At 53.1% G+C, this 9,084-nt stretch overlaps 1 long non-coding RNA gene across 1 annotated transcript; it reads left to right on the top strand.

Moving 5' to 3' along the window:
• The first annotated feature begins 6,768 nt into the window (after positions 1-6,768).
• LOC135320794 (uncharacterized) lies at positions 6,769-8,818 on the top strand. The gene is made up of 2 exons (XR_010380125.1): positions 6,769-7,084; positions 8,661-8,818. It is a non-coding gene; the product is annotated as an uncharacterized LOC135320794 (long non-coding RNA).
• The last annotated feature ends 266 nt before the right edge of the window (positions 8,819-9,084 follow it).

The raw sequence follows: 9,084 nt of genomic DNA, 5'->3' as shown, positions 1-9,084 counted from the left end.
CTGCAGGCAGAGCCCTGCAGTCAGAGCGGTGACCCTGGTGCGGTTCTGCTTGCGCGTGTGGAGAATGAGCTCTTCACGTCTGTCCCGTGTTCGTGTTCCTAGTCCACGACGGGCAAGTTTGCGTGGAGCTGGGGAAGGTGGCGTGGAGGGCCATCCCTCCCAGAGCGGCTGGCTCTTAGGAAGGCGCTGGTTTGCCGGGTGCTGGAAGCTCTGTGTGCAGCCACTCGGGCAGGAGGACACTTGCCTTACTCCACTTGAAGACAGCGGCGGCGGCGACCTGCGGCTTCAGGGTCGTATCCCCGTGTCCCCCTGTGCGGCCCAGGCTGCAGGCAGGCCCCAGAGGGCTGGGCGGAGCGTGTGGCACCGTGCTGCTCTCTGGGCAACCGGTGGAGGAGGGGTGCCCGGTGCCGACAGCTGCTGCGTTGGTTTTCAGCTTTTGTCGGTGTAGGCGCTTTTGTCTGTAATCCAACCCAGACTTCCCTTCTGTCCTGCAGGTCACCCCGTGGGACGGACGGCCCCAACCTTTCCGAGGACCAGCCTGCGTGGCCTGCCCCGGGTGCGGCCCGTCATCGCCCAGCTGGGCACCTGCACCTGGTCCCCCTTGGTGCCCTGTGCAACCTCGCACCCCACCGCCAGCTGCTACGCTCGGTAAGAGGAAAGCATAGTCCTCTGTTTCTTCCTTGAGTCACTGCAGAAGAAGGGCAGATCGCTCTCCGGGGCTTCCCCGTGCACAGGCGGCAGTGACTGGGCTCACGGCCGTGTCCCTCTGGTCCCTAGCAGAGGCACTTGATGGACCGCGCCTTCCCCGTCCTGCCCTGGGGAGGGAGGTGTCTGTTGTAGAGGGAAAGTGGGTCCTCTGACGGAGGGCATACTTGTCGGTTCTGCACACGGGCCTTCAACACACACCAACTTCCGGGCTCCCTGGAGGACAAGCCCGCCCCTGTCACTGTCTGCAGCGAGTGGAGCCCTGAACTTCCACAGCCGATGATCGGTTATGGAAGACACACCCTAACCCGGGGCCTGTTGTCTCTTCAGTAAAGGGTCCTGAGACCTGTCTCGCACTCGGTCTGATGTGAGACTTATTGTGATACGGGGAAGAAGGCCTCAAGGGTCTTTTGCGCTTCAGCAAACTAACATGTTTTGTAAGGCAGTGAACCGTGAAAGAGTGTTTTGTATTTTATTTTATCTATGCCGAGAAGCTAGTTGACTCGGGGAAGGACATAGGTTAGTGGTAAAAAGAATGCTTGCTTAGCATGCCGAATTCCGTGTGCTCATTCCCTGTACCTCCAATTATAAACAGAAGAAAAGTAAAAACAAAAACAAGAGCAAACTCCAAATGTTAGAAATACATAGTGTGCAAACCCAACTTCCGAATCCATTCTTTTTACATGTTTTCCTCTTACTACTTGGTTTGAAATATATCCCAACCGTGACTTAAGCATTTTTTTCAGAAAATGCTCTAACATTTTGAAAGTCTTTTCTGCCACTTTTTTTTTGACACATCCACGAACGGAGATAGATGCACATGGTGGTTTTAATATACATTCGTGAATATTCTCATTAATGTACCTGTAACTACATTTTACACATGGTGTGTCAGTGCTCCACTTTACAGAAGAGAGAGGAAGAGGGTCTTCCTGGGTTGAGGTACAGTCTCTTGTTGTTAATGTCCTTGTGTGACTATATAAGTACCAGTGGATTCTGAGACATAAACCGTGGGATAATTTGAGTGTTTATTTTCATGTTTGCATCTGCTGATGAGAATTTTTGACTTATGATTTTAACTTACAGTTTAGGATGTGATTCTGTGCTTAATGCCGTAGACCTGGATAATGCACTTGTGTTCATTTTCCAGACTCACCTAGTGAAGCCAGTGTCTGTATGGGCATTCGTTTTTCAGGGTTTTTCCCTTACAATTCATTAGTGGATATTGAAAAGAAATTCATCCCTGGGAAAGGTAGGTGCATCTTGGTGTTGGTTCTTGTTTTATCCGTCCTCACTTGAAATTAATTAAGTGATGTTTCATTTTCAAGGCAGCATGTTTTGTCTTCCCATTCCACCGTCAGTAACAGTGGTCTAGTTTCCTTAATGCCTTACGCTGTTTCCCACCTGCTCCTTTTACTCAGGCTGCCCTTCCCCAAAGCCCCTCCACATCCCCCCTCTGCGCTGGATCTCTCTTTTATGAAACAGTGCGGTCTTCCCAGCATTATCTGAGCTATCCACGTGCAGCGGACTCTCCTGTCCTTTGTGGCATTACTGTACCCGTTCACCTCAGTTGTAGAGCTGGTGAAACTTTTCTGTGCTGATTTGTTTTCATGGATCCTGTGCCTCTGGCAGAACAGAGAGGAGAATCTGCCTTTTATTTGTACTGCCAGCTTCTCCCAGGATAGGGCTTATGTTCTGATAGCTTCGGTAAATAACTGTTGTCTACCTGACTGACTAAGCGTAGGCACATGGTCTGAAGTTCGGTTCCTGAATTATCTTTTTTTGTGTTCCTAGGAAGGGGCGACTAAGCCCGAAATTACAAAACCGGAGTACGCTACTGCGACTTAGATGTGGCTCCGCAGGAGCTGACGGATCATAAAACACTGACCTCTGTTTTTTGAGCACACGAATCTTATTATACACTGGGTAAGTTAGTGAACGTGGCTGGAATTTCTTGTTCTCTGTGCCTAGAAACTAGTGTGCTCTTAGGGAAAGGGTATATGTAGCTCAGCAGTAGAGAGAATGCGGGCTTAGCATGCAGGAGTTCCTGGGGTCAGTATCCAGTTCCTCCAAAAAACGAGTGTGTTACGGGGAAGGAAGGAAGGAAGGAAGGAAGGCGCAAAGGTTTTGTATCGCTTCAGCAGTGTCTTCGCAGGAAAGCCTAATCCTCCATCCTTTTCTGTGGTTTTTAGCCGACGCGGGACCTGGCGCGGCTCCGGTGTGGCCCGGCAGCGCCCGCCCACGTGCGGCGGCCCCGGAGGCCCAGGGAAGTGGGGTGGTCATGCTCTGTTGGGCCTCGTCCTGGGAAAGGTGATCTTCCCGTTCTCCCGGCAGCCGTTCCTGGCTTCGTCTGCAGACTGTGTGTCCTGTGATGGGTCTGGCGTGGCGGGTCGCTGCCTTTTTCAGACTCAAAACTCTTGCCCAGGAGCCAGTGGGCTGCTTCTCCCGGGAGCCCGTCGCCTTGGATGGAGCCTGCAGGAGCCATGAGGGAGTGCTTAGGAGCCGGGGCCCGCAGACTTTGACTGTGGGTTTCTTGAAACCGCGTGTGGAGGGTGAGCCCTCTCTCCAGACTGACTTCTCCTGGCTCGGCTGACTCCTTCCTGACCTCCTGCACCTGGGGTTGCGCCTGGGTCACTGAGACGGGTTTCTTTGTCGTCGTTCTTTTGACTGGTTTCCCGGCTCAGGCCAGGTGATTCTCTTGTTTAGAATGTCCATTCAGATCCTGGTAATTGGAAAAGGGGCAAAGCCCTCCCTCCAGCTTTGTACAGTGTGCTTTGTGCAACTTGGAGTCTTCCTTGGTGTGGTAAAATTCACAGCCCGTCACTGTCTTTTCTCGGGAGGTAAGTTTGTCTTTGCCGCTGCCTCCAGTTGTATTCTGGGCAGAAAATCCTGGCTCTCGGAGATGGTGCGTTTGTAGTAGGGAATAGAGGCTGGAAGGTAAAGAGCCCGCCGTGAAAATGCCTCCTTCCCTGCGGGGGAATTCTGATGCGCACCAGAGTGCGTATGTTGTGTTTGTCCCCCACCCTGCGCCGGGTCGGGCCTGCCCTGGAAGCTGTCAGAGCTGCTCGTCGGTCTCATGGCAAACCGTGGGGTTTTGCGCACGAGCTGGTACAGTCCCTTTGGTGTCAGGTGTGGGGTTGAGACTCCCCACGTCACTCTCCCGTAGCACGCAGGTAGGGTACGTTCTGTAGCGAACGTAAAATCCAGACGTCCCTGAAGATAGGGATGATTGTACGGAGCCTGAGTCCCTTCTGAGGACAGCCTTGTCCCCTCGGGAGCCCTTGGCCAGCTCCGCATCAGGACCCCAGGATGCCCAGCTCCGCAGAGCTCTTTGCACCCAGGGGCAGCCCCTGCGTGGAGGAGGAGGGCCCTTTATGAGGAGAGGGCAAAGAGGGCCTGGCAGGGTCCTGCAGGCAGAGCCCTGCAGTCAGAGCGGTGGCCCTGGTGCGGCTCTGCTTGCTCGTGTGGAGATTGAGCTCTTCTCGTCCGTCCCGTGTCCGTGTTACTGGTCCGCGCCGGGCAAGCTTGCGTGGAGCTGGGGAAGGTGGTGGGGAGGGCCGTCCCGCCCAGAGCGGCTGGCTGTTGTGAAGGCGCTAGTTTGCCCGTGTGCTGGAAGCTCTGTGTGCAGCCTCTCGGGCAGGAGGACCCTTGGCTTCCTCCACTTGGAGACAGCGGCGGCGGCGACGTGCGGCGTCAGGGTCGAATCCCCGTGTACCCCTGTGCGGCCCAGGCTGCAGGCAGGCCCCAGAGTGCTGGGCGGAGCGTGTGGCACCGTGTTACTCTCTGGGCACCCGGTGGAGTGGAGGGTGCCCAGTGCCGATGGCTGCTGCGTTGGGTTTCGGCTCTTGTCGGTGTTGACGCTTTTGTCTGTCATCCAACCAAGCCCTCCCTTCTGTCCTGCAGGTCACCCCGTGGGACGGAGGGCCCCAAACTTTCCGAGGAGCAGCCTGAGTGGCCTGCCCCGGGTGCGGCCCATCGTCGCCCAGCTGGGCAACTGCACCTGGTCCCCCTTGGTGCCCTGTGCAACCTCGCACCCCACCGCCAGCTGCTCCGCTCGGTAAGAGGAAAGCATAGTCCTCTGTTTCTTCCTTGAGTCACTGCAGAAGAAGGGCAGATCGCTCTCCGGGGCTTCCCCGTGCACGGGTGGCCGTGACTGGGCTCACGGCCGTGTCCCTCTTGTCCCTTAGCAGTCGCACTTGATGGACCGCTTCTTCCCCGTCCTGCCCTGGGGAGGGAGGTGTCTGTTGTAGAGGGAAAGAGGGTCCTCTGACGGAGGGCATACTTGTCGGTTCTGCACACGGGCCTTCAACAGACACCACGTTCCGGGCTCCCTGGAGGACAAGCCCACCCCTGTCACTGTCTGCAGCGAGTGGAGCCCTGACGTTCCACAGCCGATGTTCGGTTATGGAAGAAACACCCGAACCCGGGGCCTGTGGTCTCTTCAGTCAAGTGTCCTGGGACCTGTCTCCCACTCGGTGTGATATGAGAGCGATTGTCATATGGGAAAGAAGGCTCAAATTTTTGTTTTCCTTGAATATAGTCTGCTCTGATTAGCCTAATCCTCCATCCTTTCTGTGTTTTTTTTCCGGTTCGGAACCTCGCGTGTCTCCTGTGTTCAACGGTAACTCCCACCCTCCTGAGGCGACCACGGAGTCCTAGATAAATTGGGAGGTCTTTTTCGGTGAATGTTTTTCTGGGATATTTATTCTTTTTGTTTTTGCAGCAGCCTCTTGTGGCCTCGTCTGCAGACTGTTTGTTCTGTTATGAGTCTGTCATTTCTTTTTTTTTTCAAATTCAAACTCTTGCCCAGTTTCCATTGGCTTTTCCTCTCCCCCTGTCACCTTGAGTGTTACTTGCAGAAGCCATCAGCGATGGAGTGCATGAGGGCTGAAGACCTCAGGTTTTGACTGTGTTTTTCTTAAAATAGCATAAGAATGGTGAGCCCTTGCTCCATACTGACTTCTCCTGGCTTGGTTAACTCCTTTTTTCCTTCTTCTCTTGGAATTGCTCCTGTTTCACTGAGACCGGTTCCTGTTGTCATTCTTTGAATGGTTTCCTGGCTCAATCTGTGGGATTCTCCTTTGTATAATGCCCATTCAATTCCTTGTAACTGAAAACTCATCTAAGCCACCCCTCCAGCCTTACACCGTGGTGTTTGTGCAACTTTGAGTCTTCCTGGTTGTGGTAATATCCCAGGCCATCACTGTCTCTTCTGGGGTGGTAAAGGTGCCTTCCCCGCTGCCTCCAGTTGTACTCTTGGGCAGAAAATCCTGACTCTCAGAGATGGTGCATTTGTAGTAGGGAATTGAGGCTAGAAGGGCAAGTGCCCGCCATGAAAATGCCTACTTCCCTGCAGGACCAATTTGCACCACAGTCCTGGCATCATGTTCTCCATCCCGCGGTGGGTCGGTTCTGCCCTGGAAGCTGTCACAGCTTCTTCTCTGTCTCATCACACACCGTGGGATTTTCCACATGAGCTAAAATCCCGTTGGTGTTATTTGCAGGATTGAGACTTCCCCCTTCCCTTTCCCATATGACAAACGTAGTGTGCTTTTCCTAGCGAACTTAAAATCCAGACATCCCTGCGAATAAGGATGATTGTAGCGGAGACTGACTCCCTTCTGAGGACAGCCTTGTCCCCTCAGAAGCACTTTGCCAGCTCCCCCACAGGACTGCGGGATGCCCAGCTCCTCAGAGCTCATTGGGCCCAGGGGAAGCTCCTGCTGGCAGAGGAGGGCCCTTTGTGATCAGGGAGTAGAGAGGGTCTGGCAGGGTCCTGCAGATAGAGCAAGTACCCAGGTGCGGCTCTGATTCTATGTGGAAAACCAGGCCTTCACTTCCTTTCTTTCTCTGTGTTTCTGGTTCATGCAGACCATGCTTCTGTGGAGCTGGGGAAGGTGTCAAGGTGGGTTGTCCTGCACAGAGAGGCTTCCTGTTTGGGAGGTCCTACTTTATCAATTTGCTGGAACCTCTGTACATCATCTCAGGCAGGACTCTTGCCTTCCTCCACTTACAGACACCGGCGGTGTCATGTGGCAACAGTGTTTCATCCCCAAGGTCGAGTGTGTGGCCCTGTTCTGCTGTCTGGGCACCCGGTGGAGGGGAGGGTGCCCGGTGCTGACAGCTGCTGCATTGGGTTTCAGGTTCTGTAGGTGTTGTTCCTTTTGTCTGTCATCCAACACAGCTCTCTCTTCTGTTCTGCAGGTCACTGTGGATTCCCGATGTCCCGGTACTTGTGCAGGACCACTTGGTGTGCCTCACCCGATGGGACACCCAGCGTCACTTCTCAGAGGCTATTCATCACCGCCACCCCCACCTCTGTTGTGGCCTATGCGGTCTCACCCACCGCCACCACCACCACCACCAGTTACAGCACTCGGTAAGATGAGAGCATGTGCTTCTGCTCCCTTGTCAAGTCTTTGCAGAAGGGGAGATGGCACTCCAGGGCCTTGCGATGACTGAGGAAATCTGACTTGGGACATTGTGACGTCTGTCTAGCTTCCCAGCACACACATCTGATGGACTGTGTCATTTCCCCATCCTGACCTGGGAAGCAGATGTCTCTTGTATAGAACAGAAGAGACTTTTGACAGAATATCAAATGAATTTGAAGTCCCAGTTTGGCAGATGTGCCTCTTGCATGGACCATGTGATGTGCTCTGTGAGGGGTGAAGCACACCCCTAACTTCAGGGGCTCATGGGGTTGCCTCGAGGGGTAAGGGAGCGAGTGAAGGAGAGAGACATTCACAGCAGACAGCTTGTCACCATAGCAGATGTGCCCGTGCAGGGCCTCAGAGTGCAGAAGAGGGACACGTGAGCCACACAGGAGTGAATAAGAGGGTGTGGAGGGGAAGAAAGAAATTGAAGGGCTGCCCAGTGGGTGTTTGTTGGGTTCACTCAGATGGAGCTGGAAGGTCACTCCTGGCAGGGTGGGCAGCTCAGGCGGGCCGTGTGAATGCGGCGTGAGGTCCACTCAGAGCCACGTGTGTGTGCAGGGGACTCAGTGCAGCCATGCACGTATCCCCTTCAGTACCCAGTGCCTCCAGAAAGCCCTCAGTTCACAACCTCATATAAAGATGATTGTTCTCTAGGGTTTCTGAAAGTTCTGGGTCTGGATGAAATCTCTGGATATCAGAGAAACTGAAATTTAGCTTGTTTTTTTCAGGGTAATTTGTGTGGCTGAAGTTTTCTTTTGCCCCAGTGATTTGAAAAGTGCAGGCAGGATTTAGATCAGCTGAGCAGGTGCCTTGCCCTTCAGCATGAGGCAGGTTCTTTGGGGGAAGTCAGGGGTGATCAGGAGACACCCTGTAGGACCCCTGTCCCTACACCCCTGCTCCCTCCTGTCACCATGCCCACTGTCAGCTTGGCATCTCCACATTTATGTCACAAGATACAATTTCTGATTCTTTGAGTTCTTGCAGTTCATCCCCTAACACCAAGACTCAGTGGGGCCCCCACAGGGTCTCAGCATTGTTCTCTGTGAGCCGGGGGTAACGCTGGTCCCTGACGTCATTGTGAGGAGGGTTGGGTCAAGCACACACATTGTTTTGCAAAATGACTGGGACATATTTCTCACTCAGCATTCTCATAGTTTAAAAGAAAGTGTCTGCACACAGAATCATCAAAAGAGACCTTAGGAAGTACATTAAATTAAACTGAAGATATAAGAGCTCAGGCCCAGAGCTTACCATTCTCTGCTTTAAACATATGGCAAAAGGTCCCTTTCTTCTATTAAATATTAGGTCTTACTAGTTAAAGAAGGAAATAAAATAATGAGAATGTGCACATTTTGAGATCTGTGTCTGAGATGTGAAAATAATTATTTTCATTCTGTATAGACAGGGAGATGCACACACAGACTACAGTGTCTGTCAGAGGCCATACATACATTAGAGAAGACAAAATCAGGAAAAAATAAGATCCTATTAAAATAAATAACTCTTTTTGCCTTACAGCACAGTCCATTTGCCACATGAAGGGGCCACTCAGCTGTGGCAATGATGTGTTTAGAGAAGATGTCAGAGGTGCATTACGGCCCGAATGTTTCCCTGCTCCAACCTGCCCCCTCTGCTGTTCTCTCCTATTGTCACCCCTAATGAAATTGTCACAGTTCTCTCTGTGTCAGTGTCTGCTTCCTGGAGGACTAGTGGTCACACCCTCTTGAGGGCACACAGTGATTCACGGGCACACAACTCACAAACCAGCAGGAACTAAGATGACAGGGCAGATGCAAGGTTACCCCTTCAGGGCAGCAGTGACCACAGGGGCCCCGGGGCTCCTCCTCGGTGGTGGGTACAGCCTGTGTCTAGATCTAGTGATGGCTGTGCTGCTTCAGTCGGTAAACACTCACTGGGCATGTGGGGCCTGTCAGTCACAGGG

This window comes from Camelus dromedarius, unplaced genomic scaffold, assembly GCF_036321535.1.
Source record: "Camelus dromedarius isolate mCamDro1 unplaced genomic scaffold, mCamDro1.pat HAP1_SCAFFOLD_121, whole genome shotgun sequence".
Lineage (NCBI taxonomy): Eukaryota > Metazoa > Chordata > Mammalia > Artiodactyla > Camelidae > Camelus > Camelus dromedarius.
The sequence above is the reverse complement of the archived record's forward strand: the minus strand, read 5'-3'. Positions and strand labels throughout refer to the sequence as shown.